The sequence below is a fragment of the Pristiophorus japonicus genome, chromosome 2 (assembly GCF_044704955.1).
Source record: "Pristiophorus japonicus isolate sPriJap1 chromosome 2, sPriJap1.hap1, whole genome shotgun sequence".
Taxonomy (NCBI): Eukaryota; Metazoa; Chordata; class Chondrichthyes; family Pristiophoridae; genus Pristiophorus; species Pristiophorus japonicus.
Window position 1 is genome coordinate 210,223,302 of NC_091978.1, and position 21,258 is coordinate 210,244,559.

Sequence of the window (21,258 nt, forward strand, 5' to 3'; positions counted from 1 at the left end):
AAATGGGTATTGGTGATCTAACCGCAAAACTGATTCGCAAGAATTAGAAATCTCTAAAGTGGTGCTAATCTACAGAAGTGACTCAATGAAACAAACAAGTGCACATAAATGGGACAATGGCACAATAAAAAGAACCATGCAGAATCATATGGAAATCCTTTTGGAAATAATTTGCCTTGTATTCCTGTACATTCTTAACTATATTCTCTGGGTATTCTTAAATATTTTGTCCATTCACTGCCGTATCCAAACACCAACAAATGCAAATTTAAATATCTTTTGATTTTCGAGTGCTTTGGGGATTTGCCGTTTCCTTTGCACTTTTTGTTCTTTTCCCTTTCTGTCTTTCCTTTTTCAATATACATTTCACACTCTCACTTTCAAATTTGGTCTTTCAATTCTATTTTTGTTTTCTTTTTGTGGGATTCACAAGATGGTTACTAGCTATGGTTGTGAGTAGCAAGTAAAGTGTGTAGCCTTGTGGTTAACTGTGCAGGTGCAGATTAACCTGCAAATTCTTATGTGTGGGAAAACCCTTCTGATACATTTCTATTACTATGGTAACATTTCCTTGAATATTAAATGTTCACTAGAATACAGTGAGCACAAATTTTAAAAGCATGATATTAACTATAATTTGCTGCAAATTATTTATGGTGTTGCACCAGTAGGCAAGACTAGATCCTGTGAATGCAACAATGAGAATCCATCTAAGCAGCTGAAATCTAACATCGCAGATTTTGAAACTTCTGAGATAGAGTAGAATGGGTATAAATTATTTAAGTTTATCAGTGGCAGAATATGTGAATACTAGTAGCACCTCTAATGGTCTTTACAAAAAGCTTACATAATTGTTTGATTAATAGTTATTGGTATTTAGGTCAAATAGGTGACTTGTATCATTAACTATAACATTTATAGCGTAACACATGGTTTCTGATAATAGGACTAAGTGTGATTGTCTGTCACAGCAGGAATCATACAGAAATCAAATGAAAATTCTGTTTAATGCATTAGACCCACTGAGAAAAAGGTTTTTAATCTTATATTTTAACATCAATGTGATGTGACGGTGTACAAACGCTTTCTAAAGCAGTGATTACTGCAAAGTATCTCTGCACAAGCAGTTTTCTCTGAACAGTCTGAAATTTTAAAGAATGGCATCACAGTTACCCGCCATCTCCAGAATAGGCATTTCTTCAATGAAATCTGCTGTTTTCTTCCATTTCTGTCATTGTATGAACAAATCAAGTTGCACTATTTATAATGTTTTAATTTGAAAACATTTCAAATGTTGCTCGCAGTTAAATGGAAATGCAGCCTTTCTTTTTAATAAAAGTTCAATCACAAATTTTGGGTCAAATTTCACATTAAGTTATGAATTTTTATTTTAAAAAAAGACTTGAGATGAAATGTTCAACCTGGTTTCACTAACAATTAATAAAAATGCTATAACAATCTTTAGTATGGTACTGCAGCAGTAACTACAGTGTGCAGCAGTTTAATAATTCAAATTACGAGCAAAGATAAGATTCTATTTATATAGGCAGTATGGCATTTTACTTTATATTTAATTTGTAACATTCACTTTGAAGTGTTGGTAAGAGTTATATGGATTGCATTTTGTCCTTGCTGCTTGAGGCATTTATTCTGAATTATTAAACTGCTGCATACTGTAGTTACTGCTGCAGTACCATACTAAAGATTGTTAGAGCATTTGTATTAATTGTTAGTGAAGCCAGGCTGAACATTTCATTTCAAGTCTTTTTTAAAAATAAAAATTCATAACTTAATGTGAAATTTGACCCAAAATTTGTGATTTAACTTTTATTAAAAAGAAAGGCTGTATTTCCATTTACCTGTTAGCAACATTTGAAATGTTTTCAAATTAAAACATTATAAATAGTGCAACTTGATTTGTTCATACAAAGACAGAAATGGAAGAAAACAGCAGATTTCATTGAAGAAATGCCTATTCTGGAGATGGCGGGTAACTGTGATGCCATTCTTTAAAATTTCAGACTGTTCAGAGAAAACTGCTTGTGCAGAGATACTTTGCAGTAATCACTGCTTTAGAAAGCGTTTGTACACCGTCACATCACATTGATGGTAAAATATAAGATAAAAACCTTTATCTCAGTGGGTTTTATGCATTAAACAGAATTTTCATTTGATTTCTGTATGATTGCATGTTGAAATGTAATTATTTTTTGAAAAATAAACTAATGAGACTTGTGCTGTTTCTGACACCATCACCCTTTATAGCATAGATACAAACAAAAGCCTGAGGCTATTTGACTGTGGTTGTATCGGTAGCCATACCTTCAGCTGCCTGGGCCCTAAGCTCTGGAACTCCCTTGCTAAACTTCTCTGCCTAGCTACCTCTCTTTCCTCCTTTAAAGACGCTCCTTAAAACCTACCTCTTTGACCAAGCTTTTGATCATTTGCTGTAATTTCTTCTGAATTTATTTATTTATTTATTTTGTCTTATATCACTGCTGTGAAGCGCCTTGAGATGTTTTGCTACCTTAAAGGCATTATATAAATAAAAGTTGCTGTTATCTTAAACCAATGCCCATTTATACATATGGCCATTTAGCCCATTGCACGTGCCAGATATCTGAAAGAGCTATCCACCTAATCCCATTCCCCATACCCTTTTTATTTTCAAGTATTTATCCTCTTCCTTTTTAAAAGGTATTATTGATGCTTTTTCTACTATTGTTTCTGGTAGGGCATTTCTTTTATTCTGACTTTTAAAAAATATTGGGAGCAAAATAATTATTTTTTAAAAAGTATCTTAAAAATCGTAATTTTTATAAAAATGGATAAATTTGACATTCCACAAAATTAAAATTAATTTTTCATGGCCATAACATTTGTTTTGCAGCCAATACACTGTTGAAACCCCAGTTACACCTAATCCAATAAGGTATAACTTTTAATTGGGTATTTAACAGCACTATTACAACGGAAAAGCCCAAGTTTTCATCAATTTCACTGATTGCCGGCTATTCGAGGGGAGCAGTGAATGACTGACCGCAACTTCAGGATTTCCATGTTAGGATGCACATGTGCTAAATTCTGAAGTTACGGTCACTTTTAAAGGGGGAATAACGGCGAACACTGTTCATTCGCTGTTATTAGCCAATAGATAACTCAATTTTGTCAATTCGTTTCATAACCTTTGAAACTTCAGTTATGTTACCCCTCTTTTCCCCCTCCTTTTCCAAAAACTTGTCAGACCTTTCAAAATATCTTAAATTCCTGATATCTAGAACTATAATTGTTGTTTGTCTCTATCATCTCAATGACAATGATATTTCTTACATAACAACAGTGATCACTCCAACAGTACTTCATTGGCTGTAAAGCGCTTTGAGACGTCCGGTGGTCGTGAAAGGCACTATATAAATCCAAGTCTTTCTTTCTTGTATCTTCCTATGATTAGGTGATCAGAATTGAACACAAGAATATTAACAGATAACAAATGGTCATTCAGAAGTAGCTCGGTCCTTCAGTATTCCAACTTTGCCAGCACTTCATTCAACTTAGGTTTTAAATACCCCCAAGTCTGTGTCTGTTCCATCTTGTCTAATAGCTTCTTCCAGACAATTATCACTTTGCATAATGGTATCTGTTGTAAATGTATTTTCCACTGGTTTATTCGTTGATTGTAAAGAACTTTGGGATGTCCTGAGGATGATACGTTTGCTATACAAATGGAAGTTTTCCCTTTATAGATTATACATTTCAGTTTGTAGGAGCCATGGGTTTGCCTTTGGAATACTTTTTGCTGTGAGCACGAATAAAACGAGTGTTGGAAAAAAACAATATTACTGTTGGTAATAGAGTCTACATAAGCTTCAGTCTCAAGTATTGGATTTTCAAAAAGAGGTGCCGAAAAGGTATTTTTAAAATATTTTGATCTAAAATGATAATGACTAGGCTAGGGAACTTCTTGTGTGACATTGTTTTGATGTGTGGCAGAGTAATTGCCACCAATTAGACTTTGTAATTATATATCTCTCTGTTTGATTTGATTTCCTGAGGTACTTTGATTTTATTCATCATGTATGATTGTAGAAGAGTGTGACTGAATTGAATGATGTAACAAGCTGTATTTTAACTGACATTCAGCCTAATTTCAAAATTGAAGAATGTATTAACATTTTTGTTTAAGGAGCTGTGGTTTTAAAACTTAGCCCAGGATCATTGAAATTTCAAACGCCTACTTGTTGGATCCTCCTTTGATGAAAGTGATGCAAAACATAATTTTATGGGCTGGGTGCGGGTAATGATGTGCTTGTGCAGATTATACTGGAAGGTGGGAGTTGAAAGATCTCTCAGTAAAGCCTGACAAAGTGGGTTGTCTGGGAAAATGGTTCCCAGATAGGAAAGAGGACAAATTTGAGGGTTTTAACTTAATGTTGTTCTTGTATACTTAGTGTCAGTTTCAAGAACAAAATAGACAGGAACCTAGGAACAGGTTGCCTGCCCATAAAGAATTTACATGAAATGGGAAAAATTGAGAAATTATCATTGTGAGGTGCTCATTATAAAAGGTGTAGATATACAACACCTCAAAATTATAAAGGTATGGATCTACACCGCTTTACAAAGTTTGCCTTTTTCCTGTTATGATAGAAAAATTACAGCTGATTTTACCAAATGCAGTTATGAAATAAAGCAGTTAGGAATATCAATGTTTTGTATGATTTTACCTTTTAAAGAAATATTACGCTACTTAATACAGACAGCCACATATTCTAAGCAAAGTAAGAAGTAACAAGACATTAGTAGTTACAGTACCATCTGAAGCACCTGTGATTTGCATTGGAAAGGAGAGAGGTAAAGTCTTCATTTCTGTTCAGATTCATGCGACTGAGGCAGATGTACAGACCTGCTCAAAACTGAGAAATGGTCCTCTCTTTAAATGAACAATCGAGTAGGGACCTCCAACAGTAACCTGAGATTAGCAGCTTAATATTTTAGTAAAGTTTTGATTCTTGGCACACTCTTTTATTCACTTTCTAACATTTTGGAGTCGATTTTATATACAAGTGCTTTAAGATTTGTATATAAGGCTCACAGGAAAGTGTTTACCCGGACAAACTTGACTGAAAACATTTATAATGGGTGAATCATGAACGTTAACAAAATTAAGTACTGGTTTCTTGACAAGTTTATTTGCTCTATAACTATTATTTGAGTATAGAAGTTGCTGTTAGTGATATTAGCAGACGTTTTATGTAATATTCCTTTGTTTGCTATTTTAACAGTGTTAAACATTTATTTTAAATAAATGTTTGCCAGCCACTATCACCAAAAGTAATGTTTATGCAGTGATCTCCAATGAATCACTTATAATACAATATTATATATTGGGCCCAAGTTTTGGCCTCAGTTGCTCCTGATTTTTTGGAGCAACTGGTGTAGAACGGAGTATCTTAGGAATTCAAATTCTCGGCATTTAGTTTGCTCCAGTTCTAGTCAGTTAGAACAGTTTCACTTTGGAACAGAATTTTTTTTTCAAAAGGGGGCGTGTCCGGCCACTAACGCCTGTTTTCAAAGTTTTGGCAGTGAAAACTTACTCCAAACTAACTTAGAATGGAGTAAGTGAAGATTTTTGTACGCTCGAAAAAACCTTGTCTACACTTTAGAAAATCAGGCGTAGGTTACAAATTAGGCGTAGGGAACGAGGTGGGGGTATGGGAAGTCAATCCTTAGTTATACTTATACAAATATTATACAAATAAATCCAACCTGAATAAAAATTTATAAGCAAAGAAAAGATTAAATAAACCATGTTCCTACCTGTGTGAAAGTGCTTCAGGCAGGCCTTTCATGTTGGAGACAGGCAGGGGTGTGGCGTCAGTGTCTCGACGGCAGCCCCAACAGCGGCAGCAAGCAGCCTTCGAGCTGAGCTGCTGTGCTGCAGGCAGGCCTTCATTCTGTTAGTGGCTGGCCGGCAGCCGAAGGATCAACACCGGACGCACGCAGCTTTTCAAGGGGGCTGAGGCCATTCGGCCATGGGATAGGAGCGGCGTCAGTGGCTGGCCGGCAGCCGAAGGATCAACACTAGATGCACGCAGCTTTTCAAGGGGGCTGAGGCCATTCGGCCATGGGATAGGAGCGGCGTCAGTGGCTGGCCGGCAGCCGAAGGATCAACACTAGATGCACGCAGCTTTTCAAGGGGGTTGAGGCCATTCGGCCATGGGATAGGAGCGGCGTCAGTGGCTGGCCGGCAGCCGAAGGATCAACACTAGATGCACGCAGCTTTTCAAGGGGGTTGAGGCCATTCGGCCACGCTTAAGGGGCGGCGTCAGTGGCTCGACGGCAGCCGAGTCCTTTTAAAAATGGCCGAGTGCCAATGTTTGTTTGACACTGCGCATGCGCGCACGCTCCAACGCGCACGCGCAGGGTTGCCGGCACCACGTTGGCTCATTTAAATTGGACCCGCCCTCCACTACTTACAGAATCGGCGCGAGTATTTGGCTCCGCCCCCCGCTGTGAAGAGCACGCCGTGCCGAGCTGAGATCGAGCTCCAAGGAGCCGGAGAATATCGAAGTTTTTTTCTAGTGCACTTTTAGGCGCGAAGAACAGGCGTCCAGCTTGGAGGTGCGGCGTTTTCGGCGCGGGCCGCAACTTGGGGCCATTATGAGCATACCTGATTATAATTGTTCAACCATTGATGGCCGTGCCTTCTGTTGCCTAGGCCCAAAGCTCTGGAACTCCCTGCCTAAACCTCTCCGCCTTTCTACCTCTCTTTCCTCCTTCAAGATGTTCCTTAAAACATATCCCTTTGACCAAGCCTGCGTTAATTTCTACTTATAAAGCTCGGTGTCAAATCTTTAATGCATTATACTTGTGTGAAATGCCTTGGGACGTTTCACAGCGTTAAAGGCATTATATAAATACAAGTTGTTGTTGTAATATTTTTATGCTGCTTCATATTATAATTATTCTGCTCATTTACTGATATATAATTCTTTAAAATTGGGGCTTGATTAGATTAAAAGTGAATAATTCTATATATTTTCATCTAAAAAGATCTTAAATAAAATTTGCTTCTCGAGGAGGGGCTGATGTGGTCAATGATGAGATGAGCACAGATCATTACCCCAATGTCAAGTTTTCAGTAAAGATTGAGAATAAATCACTTTGAGCCACAAATCATTTATTATTATCCATTTAATAATAGCATGGGAATTTCTTATCAGCCCACATTATTAATGCTTGTCTTTACAAGGTGGAGGAAATGTTACATCATGGAACTATAGAATCAATATGAATGAAGATTAAACATATGTAATCACAAAGGGATGTTTATGTGAATATGAATTAAACATGGTAAAGAATGATAATTGGAGGAGACGGGGCAAGGTATGAATGAGGATTAAACCAAGAGTGTTATCACATTTATCAAGATGTTGTCAAAAACGTGTGAATTGAATTTGAACCACAAAAGCTTTTATCTTTACAATGTGGTCAAGAAAAATATCTGTATTTGAAAGAGAGAGCTGAATAAGAATGCAGCTTATTCAGAGGTGATGAGCATTTCTGCTGTCTGCTGCTTTCACTTTTACACCCCAAGCTAGGATGATTATTATGACTCTGATCTGAGCTTGGAGGTCATACAGGTTGAACCTCCTTATCCGGAACCTTTGGGACCTGGCTTGTTCTGGATAAGGGATTTTTCTGGACGAGGGGTGGTCAAGTTAAATTGGATAGTATAGGTACCGAACAAGGGGATATCGGATCTGGCTGACTTGGGGCTGGGACTGTGGCAGCGAGCTCATTGGGAGTGGGTGCGGTGGATCTGGGGGGTCAGGCCAACAATTGCGGGAGTCGGCAGCGAGGAAGGACTTCAATTTGTTCATGTCAGAGTTCTACGCATGTGCCCCCGGTGGCCGGGAATGGTTCTGGACTAGGGGTGGTTCCAGATAAGGGAGTTCTGGATAAGGGAGGTTCAACCGGTACCTGTCAATCCATACTTTGTACCTTACCCTGGGAGTATGTAGTTTGGTGGGGGGTAGAAATTCTCACACAGATGTGAGAGTTGTGGCAAGGAAACATTGGACATCAAAGCCATTTTTTAATTCAGATAGGCTCCTACCAACAGGTAACACACAGCCTTACTCGGCCTATCAGGCAATCCATCCAAAAACACCCAGAACATCTGTCACATGTCAGTACACAAAACACAAATCTACCCTTACAACTCAGTAACATTCAGTAATCAGACACAAACCATTCAGCTAACAAGAAGCATATGTGCACTTTGCTTTTAAACAAAGCAGGGTATGGCTGATAGTTCCACCAGGTGACCCTTAATTGAAGCAGTTTATTCCAAGTCTTCTACATACAATTACTACAGTAACCTTGGACATTATTCAAGGAATTCAAATCAGGTAACAGAAGGCTTTTCATCCCCTCCAGCTTGCTCTGCCATCGATCTACCAGAGATTATGGGTATGGTACCTGTGTTTTTAGATATTAAACCATTTTAAGCATTAATGAAGTTTAACTTTGAAATTAATTCAGTATGACGTACATCCTGAATTTATTCCACTTAGAACTGCTGTACACATTTATGGAAAAAGAGTTTCGAAACAATGTTGTTGGATTTAGGCCCTCTTACAGTGAAAGTTGTGGAAACAGATGAAAAGAGAACAGAAACATTATTTTCCTCTTTAGTTCCAACTGTTCTTGACATTAGACCTCCAGCTTGTGGCTTGCCTACTTTATGAGGGTGCCATTCAATATTAGACCACAAAGATTTAAAAGAACTGAGTCCGGTCAGATAAAGGGCTCCTACAGCTTCATGTGCTTTTTAGAATGTGTTTACTTTACAAAGGTAGTATAGGTGAGAAGCTGTTATAATGTAAGTGCACTCTGAATCCAGAATCAGGGCCCGACCTGGAAGAGCTAGTCTTACTTTACTTAGGTGTCAGTTTGAGCTTTAACATTTAACTTATACGATGCACGATTGGTGTGGGTGTGAAACAAAGTCATTGTTAAACTTGCAGCACAAATGCACCTTCAGTTGTAGAATAGAGAATAACCTGTTGAGCTCCCCAGGGAATGTTTGCGTGAGTGTGAAGAAAAGCAGTTCTAGGTAAACCATTATGATGACATTCTGGAAATTGGCCTGTCCCAGATGATGCCAGCTGTGATGGGAACCTAAGTTCATTGAGAATCTCAGATATGAACATGAATCCCACCATTTATTTGCAACAGCATAGCATTTCAAATACAATATAGGAACTCTTTTCAAATACAGTAAGAATTTAAATCTAGTGATGGACAATATTTGTTATTATTTCATTTACTAATGAATCTCTCACGGGACAGCTCGCAGTGGTGTTAAATGTGGCAGTAGCTGTAAAATGTTAATATATACCAGCAGATCTCCCATGGGACAGCTCGCAACAAGTCAGAGAGGTTTTATCAATTAATAATTCAAATTTCCGTTCCGATTTCCCTCTGGCTATGACCTTCTCCTCCCCCCCCCCCCCCCCCCCGGCACCCGACTACCCATGCCCCCCGATCCACCTCTGGCCTCCGACAATCCCCCACCCCCCAGTCCTCCTCTGGACCCTGATCCCCCTTTCCCTCCTCTCTGCGGCCTACCCGCCCGACAGCCAGCCAGCCTCTCCACTTGAAATGTTAAGCAGATCATGCGATTAAATTCGGCAGGGCCTGTGGGAAACCCGTTCTCCTGGGTTTCTCGGGCTGCTTTCTAGCCTGCCGTCTCTCTCCCTGCTCCCTACCCGCCTCCATCTTAAAATTCTGGCCCTTGTGTCTCAGTCATGAGAAAAGGGAGTGGCGGGGGGGGGGGCCGCGGGGGGGGTGGTGGGGGGGAAGCGGGGAGAATCAATGGCCTGAAAGCACCATGAAAAGGGAAGAACTGGTTTTAAGTTTCTAAGATTTCTGCAAACATTGCTTTGTGATGGGTTCTGCACATATCTTTTTCTGGGTCTGTCTTTTTCTTTCTCTGCATCTCTCCTAACCTCTCACACACAGCTGTCGCTGATAAAAAATGTTTATATTTTCGAACAACATACAAGTGATTTTAATCCAAGTCTTTTTGACAGGAACTTTCAAAGTTCAACTCAGTATTTCAAATTAGGATGAAGAAAAACACTTTCTGTCTGATGCTTTCCAAAGTTTTAAAAGAAAAATAGCTTTTATTAAAAAAAAATTAAAGTCCTACCTAATTCATCATCAAGTTGGCATTTAAATCCTTTTCAAACACAAACTGTTATGGACAGATATAATTTGACTTTTCCACTGGAAAATAAATAATAAGTTTATAATTAAAACATGATCAACAGCTACACTAGATTTATAATGAGAACAGGGTCATGTTTGAATGGGGCTCTTCTCTTTCAGTCACAACATTATACCTGAAATAAGCAAAGAAAGTATTACATGCTCAGAATTTCTGCTGGGAATTTCTACAAACTGCACATGCTCAATGCATAGATGTAGTTGGATAATCTTTCAACAGTTCAGAAGAAAAAGATTTTGTCAAAGCCCGTGCTTTTGTGACAGACATAGCCTTCAAAGTAAAACGTTTTGAAGGAAGGCATTAAAAGACACAAAAGATTATCCACTTGATGCTATTGTGAAATATACAATTTTAAAATTTTGTTTACAACCTTATTTTGAATTTCAAAATTTTCAATTATTGAGGAAAAAATGCAAGCTGATCTTTTTAAAAAAAAATGATTTTGGGATTTAATTGGTTCATCAAAGTGTGATGTGTTGACATAGGATTTTAAAATTATAAAATGTTAACTGGAATCTTTCATTATAAATGTTCACACGAAAAATGTAACTTAAAAATCATGACACAGGAAGTATGGTTAATATGGACAGGAAGTGTGTGCTATATGAAAATTTTTTAGTATAGATATGTTTCAAGGAGCAACATGAGGATGAGAAAGTCAAGTGGGTAATTTTATTATTTAATTTGGGGCAGAGTTGGAGAATTTTATTCGCAGACATGAATGTTTGCAGAACCCTTCGGGGATTGCAGGCAGTGATGTAGCCAACATTGTAGGTCCCGCATTGGACTCATCAGTCACCTGAGAACTCATATTAGTGTGAAAGCAAGTCATCCTTGACTCCGAGAGTCTGCCTAAGAGCGAGATTATTATATAGAGCAGATCTCCCATGACATTGTTCATAGTGAGTCAGAACATACGGCTTTACCCTAAGCAATACACAGTATATTATAAGGGCCACTGATTTGTGGTGATTGAATATTTAAGTTGTGATTTTTATCAGAGTATTGTGGGAATGTTTGTAGTATTTTTAGGTTCATATTCCATGATTCTGTATAAGATGTGTTGTTTCATAAGGCGAGGAGAATACTGTAGATGTTAACAAATACAATATCTTATTTCTACCTTGTAGGAGAGTCCATTAGTAATACATTCCTATTATGTGACTGAGGTGATTTAATGAGATGTTTTACAGGACAGAATATTTTCACCCATTTTGTGCAGACTTATGACCTGTGCTTTGTGGTGTAAGGGCAATGGCCTCTGTTATATTGTCCACTGACCTCACTTCCTAAAGATTATTGCCCCTTGAAGCCAATCAGCAATTCCCAGTGTACAGTGTAAATAATAACTCTTGCTATTAAGCAGGGGTGGGCAATTATTTGGGCTTGAGGGCCACTTAACAAATTATGGTGAGCTGTTGAGGGTTGCACACCAATGTTCCCCGAAGGTGTGGCTGCGCACCAATCACGAGGTCCCGTGCAGGCCACTCACTAGCTCCTGTCGCTGGTAGAGATACCGCGCAGCAAATTTAAAGGGACTGCACACATTGGTGAGAGCAAAGTGTTAAATTAGTAAATTTGAAACAGGCCAATTCATAGTGTTGAGCATCACTCCTACTTCTACCCTCCCAATAATTTATAAACATAACTCAGATAGCAGTCAGATACTACCTTGAATACACAAAATATAGTATAAAATAGTAAAATCTTCCATTACTAAATGAATGAAATGAACGATCAGTCGATTATACGTAGTACTGAAAGTCTACGTAGCTGTTTGGCAGAACAGCTCCAGTCTTTTAAAGCACAAGTAGCTCTTGGTGGACACCGTTTCTGATTCAAAAAACTGAAGAACATAAGAAATAATTAACGGAGACTGGTGGAATAATATGCCAGTTCAACAAATGGCACAAAAGAATGGTGGGTTGTGGATTTATGCCCATTGTCCCTCACACACCAAGACTGGAATTTTACTCACCACGGCGGGTCTGTGGCGGGCGATGTTGGTGGCGGGTTCCGACCCCAATGCTGGCTCCATCACACTGTCTGAAATGAATTTACATTGATTGGGCTGGTTAAGCCCGCCCAGCACGTTTCCCGACAAATTCATCATCATCATCATAGGTAGTCCCTCAAAATCGAGGAAGACTTGCTTCCACTCTAAAAATGAGTTCTCAGGTGGCTGTACAGTTCAATCTGGGAATTACAGTCTTTGTAACAGGTGGGGAATACAGTGGTTGAAGGAAAGGGTGGGTGAGGAGCCTGGTTTATGTAGAAACATAGAAAATAGGTGCAGGAGTAGGCCATTCGGCCCTTCAAGCCTGCACCACCATTCAATGAGTTCATGGCTGAACATGCAACTTCAGTACCCCATTCCTGCTTTCTCGCCGTACCCCTTGATCCTCCTAGTAGTAAGGACTACATCTAACTCCTTTTTGAATATATTTAGTGAATTGGTCTCAACAACTTTCAGTGGTACAGAATTCCACAGGTTCACCACTCTCTGGGTGAAGAAGTTTCTCCTCATCTCGGTCCTAAATGGCTTACCCCTTATCCTTAGACTGTGACCCCTGGTTCTGGACTTCCCCAACATTGGGAACATTCTTCCTGCATCTAACCTGTCTAAACCCGTCAGAATTTTAAACGTTTCTATGAGGTCCCCTCTCATTCTTCTGAACTCCAGTGAATACAAGCCCAGTTGATCCAGTCTTTCTTGATAGGTCAGTCCCACCATCCCGGGAATCAGTCTGCTGAATCTTCGCTGCACTCCCTCAATAGCAAGAATGTCCTTCCTCAAGTTAGGAGACCAAAACTGTACACAATACTCCAGGTGTGGCCTCACCAAGGCCCTGTACAACTGTAGCAACACCTCCCTGCCCCTGTACTCAAATCCCCTCGCTATGAAGGCCAACATGCCATTTGCTTTCTTAACCGCCTGCTGTACCTGCATGCCAACCTTCAATGACTGATGTACCATGACACCCAGGTCTCGTTGCACCTCCCCTTTTCCTAATCTGTCACCATTCAGATAATAGTCTGTCTCTCTGTTTTTACCACCAAAGTGGATAACCTCACATTTATCCACATTATACTTCATCTGCCATGCATTTGCCCACTCACCTAACCTATCCAAATCACTCTGCAGCCTCATAGCATCCTCCTCGCAGCTCACACTGCCACCCAACTTAGTGTCATCCGCAAATTTGGAGATACTACATTTAATCCCCTCGTCTAAATCATTGCCGCATGCTCCTTCCGCTGTCTGCGCTTGGTTTCTGCATGCTCTCGGTGACGAGACTCAAGGTGCTCAGTGCCCCGCGGAAGCTCTTCCTCCAATTTGGGCGGTTTTGGGCCAGGGATTCCAAGGTGCCAGTGGGCTGTTATATTTTATCAACGAGGCTTTGAGGGTGTCCTTGAAGCGTTTCCTCTGCCCACCTGGGGCTTGCTTGCTGTGTAGGAGTTCTGAGTAGAGCACTTGAATAGGGAGTCTTGTGTCGGACATGTGGACGATGTGGCCCGCCCAACGGAGCTGGTTGAGTGTGATCAGCGCTTTGATGCTGGGGATGTCAGAGGCAGCAGGTCTGGCGACATCATTTGACACATCATCAGCCAGTTTCCTTGAGGGGACCATGTCCAAATTTATTTTGACATTTGTGCTGTCAGTGTTCTAAAGCATTGAAGTGCTTCAAGCACTGATAATGACTGCACAAAAGGCACAGGACTGCACCCAGGTTATTCTATGACTCCCTCCATATGCCTGTTTGCACATTGCAGAGGAGGGCACAAGCACGGATGTGGTCAGGAGGAACTGGCTGCAGTGCCGCAAACCTTTCAATGATCTCAGTAGATCACAAAACGTTAGTACAAAGCCACACTCAAGCTCATGCTGCTTTGCCTCATCACATCCCCATCACTCTGCCTTCCATACCCTACTCCTGCACATCCTTACTCACACCAATTTACCTTGCACCTGTACCCATCCCTCTATTATATCCCCATCTCACGTGCCACCCCTCACACTCGCCCTCATCCTAATGCAATCATACCAACTGACAACACACAAGGATAGGCACTTAGGTGTTTTATGCAACGTTTCTGTTAATGTGTTGTCAAACACTGAAACCTTTATTTTCAACACTTTGCGTTCATGGACAGATTTGTGTGCATCTTTGGATGTGACTTAGTGAGTTGTGGTGAATGGTGAAAGTTGTGGTGAAAGGTTCTGTGCTGGGGCCCCAGCTGTTTACACTGTACATTAATGATTTCGATGAGGGGATTAAATGTAGTATCTCCAAATTTGCGGATGACACTAAGTTGGGTGGCAGTGTGAGCTGCGAGGAGGATGCTGTGAGGCTGCAGAGTGACTTGGATAGGTTAGGTGAGTGGGCAAATGCATGGCAGATGAAGTATAATGTGGATAAATGTGAGGTTATCCACTTTGGTGGTAAAAACAGAGAGACAGACTATTATCTGAATGGTGACAGATTAGGAAAAGGGGAGGTGCAAAGAGACCTGGGTGTCATGGTACATCAGTCATTGAAGGTTGGCATGCAGGTGCAGCAGGCGGTTAAGAAAGCAAATGGCATGTTGGCCTTCATAGCAAGGGGATTTGAGTACAGGGGCAGGGAGATGTTGCTACAGTTGTACAGGGCATTGGTGAGGCCACACCTGGAGTATTGTGTACAGTTTTGGTCTCCTAACCTGAGGAAGGACATTCTTGCTATTGAGGGAGTGCAGCGAAGGTTCACCAGACTGATTCCCGGGATGGCGGGACTGACCTATCAAGAAAGACTGGATCAACTGGGCTTGTATTCACTGGAGTTCAGAAGAATGAGAGGGGACCTCATAGAAACATTTAAAATTCTGACGGGGTTAGACAGGTTAGATGCAGGAAGAATGTTCCCAATGTTGGGGAAGTCCAGAACCAGAGGTCACAGTCTAAGGATAAGGGGTAAGCCATTTAGGACCGAGATGCGGAGGAACTTCTTCACCCAGAGAGTGGTGAACCTGTGGAATTCTCTACCACAGAAAGTTGTTGAGGCCAATTCACTAAATATATTCAAAAAGGAGTTAGATGAGGTCCTTACTACTAGGGGGATCAAGGGGTATGGCGAGAAAGCAGGAATGGGGTACTGAAGTTGAATGTTCAGCCATGAACTCATTGAATGGCGGTGCAGGCTAGAAGGGCCGAATGGCCTACTCCTGCACCTATTTTCTATGTTTCTATGTTTCTATAACAGTGCCCCCCGCAATGGTGATTTGTGAAAGGAATGTTTTGGGCATTGTAGAGATGCTTTATGTTTTTGGTGTGGTGTCAACCTGGCGCGCCAAGTGAAGTCAATCTGGCCATACTGAGGCCATCCCTGGCCTCCTGGGCAGCAATGTAGTCGGGTGCTGATGCCCTGTGTCTTGTGCAGCATCACGTGATTACGGAAAAGGTTGGTGTTGTTGTTGCTGCTAGTGTGCCTGGTGCTAATTTTGGGGCTAATCATGGTGGGATTCTGAGGACTAAGGTGAGAGAGTACAAAGGGCACCCATGTTGATGGAGTAGATGGCAGGTGAAGTAGAGATGACAGAAGCGATCTGTCAATGGTGGCACTGGATAGAGTTTACTCCAAACACTTGCTACCTGCATAAAGCCCAATTTGTGTTCCAAATAGAGTAAGCAACAGCTTCTGAGCTTGGAAAGTGAACAGCTGTAAGGTGTGAGCTTTTATAGCACATTTCAAACTATCAAATAATCAGCTGATTCAATGGCCATTCAACTCCCACCTCAGGTTAACCGACATGATCCCTGAGCAGTGAGGACCCTCTGGGCGAGCACATAAAGTCAAAAGGTAAGCTAAAATGTATTCTTAATGATGTCTAAACAAGGTCATAATGAGCTTAATTGGGTCCCCCGCTGCTGCATGTTGACAGACCCGACACTGGGAAAGGTGCGTGGCGGCGGGTTGACAGCTGTCAAAAAAAATTTTAATTTTCCACCCGATTTGTTGCCGATCCCGCCCGCTGACCCCTCCCCCGAAACTTCCAGCCCACATCTTTAATCTTCGGTGGACTGTCAGAAAGAAAGAGATGGGGTCAACAGAAAATTAACATGTCAAGGAAGTAATTTTGGAGGGTGAGAGACCATGGGTCACAGTAGAATGGCACTGTGGGAGCAAGTTGCCCACCTTTTTTCTCAGCTGAGAATGCATTGGTTGTTTGCAGGCCCCTAAAGAGAAAAAAAATCACACACAACAAAAAATAAAAGGCAAAAAAGAAAACTTAAAATGCTTTGCTTAAAGTAAGAAAATACTATATTTGTAAAACAAATGCAGATAGTTCTTCAGCTAAATTCTTATTTATTCAAACAATTATATTCCAATAAGTGATATTGCAACTTGCTGTTGATAATTAGAGATGTACCTTGTAGATTAATGGTGTATGAGGTTGAAAAGCATATAGCTTCCCATTTGGGCATTTGTGTTGCTGCAGAACAGCTCAAGCTGTTTCCATTGTTATTTTATTTTCCTTTTGGCCATTTTTAGCAGTTGTCCTTTTAGTTTTGTATATACTGGGGGTAATTTTAACCTAATCCACCAGATGGGATTAAATCGACTGCCTGTTTTACACCTTCCTCGATTTTACTGTCCATTGATTTCAATCGAAAGTGAAATCGGGTGGGGTGTAAAACAAGTGGCCGATCTGATCTCACTGATTTCCAGTCCGGTTAAAATTCTCCCTGCTGTTTCCAACCACACCACAAGCAGATTTCTCCTTACAACAGTTTTGTTCTGATGCTTAATATTGTTAGAACGACTCTTATTACTGCAATTGCTTTAATTCTGACATATTTCATGTGATCTGATAGCACAGCAGTAATCTCTTCCAATGCAGTGACCAAATGGGAATAAACCGAAGGTGCATTGTGCATGAAGAAACCTATACACGTGACCAGCTTTTCTCTCATTTTAAGATGTGCACTGCTGAATAGCATAAGACAGCTTGTAATGTGGAAGACAATCTTGTGTCCGGCAATGTGCTTGGAGATGTTATCCAAATATTTATCATAATCCAGTATGATCCTCCACTTTGAAAACTCTTGAAACATCTTGGATTTGTGAAACATTTCGGTTGATTTTATTGGAAATATCAAATTCAGCATTGATTTGCAGACTTTTATTACCGCATTGCTCTTGCCATTGAGATGCATCAGTAGGCTGAATAAGGTCGATTTGATATTTGCAATAAATATAGGATTTAGTTGCATATTTCCAATTATGATTGTCTTCCATGTACATTAAACACCACAGATCATATCTTTTAGTCATGCTCATTTTCAAAGAAAGGCTCAGTTGTAACTGCCACATCAGCAAGAATGGAATGTACATACTTCTCTTGCAGCTGATCCAGGATCTTGGATATGCTTGACATTGCTGTGAGATTGCTGAGCTTAGATTTCTTGGGGCTGATTTTAATTCTGGTGGACATTGGGTGACTGGTGCAATGGTGCTGCCTGTCCTATGTCCTCGGTGAGAGGACCGAGCCATTTTGATGGCCGGGCCTCATCTGTGTAATATCCAGCAACAACCAGTAAACCAGGGCTTACAGGTAGTTTGCAGATCGGGGTGAGGGAGGCATGGGTGAAATTGGAAATCTGGTGGTTCCTCCATGGAACAGAGCCACATACATTGATGCAGCGAATGGCAGGGGTTCTATTTGCCCGCCTCTGTTTTTGGTTATGACTCCTTGCTACCTCGGAGACAATGACCCATCTCCTGCCGTTATGTGAGGCAGGGTCACACTAGGGGTCAGGTGCGGCGGGCGTTTAGCCTCGAAGCTAGGCCTTGGCGTGCCAGATTGAATCCATCGGTGGGCCGGATACAGCCTGCAGGCCGTATTTTTCCTGCCACTGCTGTTGAGCATTATACAGATGAGGAGGTAGCATAACCTAATAGAAACTACTTTGTTCAGACATAAGATAGAGAAAATAATAGAGTCTATACATAGCTCCTGTCACCTTGCTTTTAATATGTGTGATTTCCTATTAATGTTAAAGTAGACTCTGTGCAGCTGCAATGATAGACAGTCAAGAATCCGAAATGCAATGGCCCTGAAATTCCGCTCGGAGGCTTCCCGCAGGAAATTGCCTCCGACCGGAGAATTTTTTTGAAAGTACCTGGTGGTCCCGGAGGTGCCTGCGATTGCGGTGGGAACCACGCTTCCGTCCTCCAGGTTCCCATGCAGAAGGTGCAGTCACATGTGACTGCTCAACCAATCAGGTAAAGTATTCTCAATTAATAGCAATGAAAACTCTGTATTTACGAGTTCTCATTGCTTTTGATTGAGAAGAAAAAAACAAACACAAAAACACCATAATAAAAAATAAAAAACACACCTCACATAATTAAAATTAATTGAAATTAAATTAATAAATACCTTAAAAGAAAGAAAAAAATTCCAAGTTTTTAAAAAGTTTTTTAAATTATGGTTTAAAATAAATTTAATGTAGTGAGCAGGGTTTTTAAAAATAAAATGTGTATTTTTAATTTTATTTTTTATGTTTTATGTGTGTTTTAAGACTCTTATGCCTGTAAAAGTAGGCTATGCACCTGCTTTTATCAGGTGCAAGAGTTTTGAGGACATTTGCTGGGCAAGATATGGGTAAATACCGCAATCTTGCCCTTGCAAATGTCCTCGCTCCCGTGGTACGGATGATCTGTCAAGCTCCAGCTCCAGATCGGAAAAGTCGGTTTTCAGCGCACAATGCGCATGCCTTCCCGGGTCCGTAGAAACTTCGTACGGACCCGGGGAGGCCGGGATTTCTGGGCTATTGTTGACTCTTGACAATGGGTGACAGCAAAAGCTGAAGGACCAGAGCAGTATACATTGCAACTGGTTAATCAGAAATAGTGCATTGATGGTTGCTATGAAGAAAGCTTTGGCCAAGGTAATGCAATGTCCTATTTAAACAGTGTCAAGAGGCAGTAGTACGAAGTTCGTGTGAATGAAAAACAGTTTATAGTCAAATTCATTAGAGTAATTTCTCAATTCGTGTTATTTTTTTTATACCAACAATGCCACACTGTAAATTTTTTTGTTAACAAACTTTGACACATGTTTAACAGAGCAATAAATCTTTTATGTTGGTGGACTATAATTTAGGTAATTATTAGAGACAAATCGAATCAACTTTAATTATGCTGCAAATTCTCAGTTGCATGAGTTTTGTCAGTCTTGGACCAGGCTCAATCTACACCTCCAGGATAAAAATCAATATTACACAAATCATTTTAAAATCTCAGCATGTGTCAGCTGTGCATACCATTCTGATATATGTGGAGGCACTGGACAGAAGTACTGATGATTTTTGCATACATTAATGCAAGCCTCAAAATGCACAATTAAATCTCTGCATCTCCTATTAGGGCTGTATTTGCATCAGAAAGATGGGCTGTGGAAGAAATAACTTTTCAATGACAACTGGCAAAATCACCATCCACGTGAGTAAATTAATCAGAATCCACAGTGTGAAGGGTGTCATGTGCGATTGAGCATTTCACAAACTGTCCTTCAATCCCAGTTAATCCCAATTCATTAGATTGAAGCATGGACTGGAGGGGAATAGAAAATGCTGGGAATGTAAGTAAAAGGGACTGTTTCATGGTGCAGGTAGAAAAAGGGCACTAAAATTACAAATGGGATTTGGGGTTTTATACACTGGGAAATTGAATATCAAAGCAAGTGATCTTAATTTTATAGAGGCATTAGTTAGACATGGTTTTGCAGTTCTGCCCCCCCCCCTCCCCCCCCCCCCACCATACCCGCATTATAGGAAGTAAGTAGAATCATGGAAAGGGTACGGTGAAAATTCACTAAAATTGTACCAAGACTAAAAGACTATTTTTATGAAGGAATGCTCAAAAATGTGACTTTTTTCAGTGGAATAGAGAAGGATAAATGGGAACCTAAAAAGAAAGGTTTTAATGATGTGGAAGACTTTGAGAGGGTAAATAGTAAAAGATTGTTTTTGCTGCCTGGGGAACCAGTTACAAGAAACAGGCTGAGGATTATCACTGGAAAATGAAAGAAGAAATTAGATAAAAGGGGAGGGGGCGGGGGGGATTGACGGACGTGAGAGGGTCAGAGGGGTGTTATATTGGCAAAAATCTGAAACCCAACCCCAGCCCGCCATGAATAAGCCTACTTCCAGTTTAACAATGGTAGGTTTGGGTGCATCCGAGTAATGCACTCTGGAGAGGTGGCTCCATGATTATAATATTTAAATGAGGGTCCTTTTATGAGATTTTGGCAGCGATTTGAAATTAGCACCTGCTATACAGGTTTCCCGGGGCTTAGGAAACCCGTCAGTAAATTGGAGGCGAGATTTGAGTGGCACTTCATGGGGATGGTTGAAGATCAAGAGTCCCGAGATTAATAAAGACTCAGTGCTCAGAGCTCCTTTCTCAGTTCCCTCTGGTAAACCGTTTGGTGAGAGAAGCAGCTCTTTAAATAATCACGGCGAAATTGCATCATACGGGTCCACATCATCTCCACTCACATGCAGTAGAGATGCGAAACTGAGGTGTCCCCTTTGGAATAGGACATTCCCACGTGTCCCACGATGTTGCGTGTTTGTCTCCCGCTATCCACCCCCGCTCCTGCTCAGATTCCGCGTCTCAATTATTATCGGCACATTGTTTCACAGAGAGTTATTAGAGCATTACCACAAGCAGCTATTGCGGTAGAGAGTGTAACATCATTTAAAAGAAAATTAATTTGAAAAGGAAAAACACAAAAGCATATGGGGAAAGGGCAGGGAAACTGGAATAGAGTAAACATGGCTGTATTCCTGGTTCTATAACCAAACACATTGGAAATTCACACAATGAATTTCCCAGGTGGAGCACTGTAAAGGAACCGACCCTATTTTCCATCATTTAAGTTAACGGAGGAAAATAAGGCGAGTTCCTTTACAG

At 40.6% G+C, this 21,258-nt stretch overlaps 1 protein-coding gene across 1 annotated transcript in view; it reads left to right on the plus strand.

The window, feature by feature from the left end:
- Positions 1–21,258, plus strand: part of LOC139243687 (LIM domain-binding protein 2) — a 776,895-nt gene that overhangs the window by 234,300 nt on the left and 521,337 nt on the right. The gene's annotated exons all lie outside the window — the stretch shown is intronic.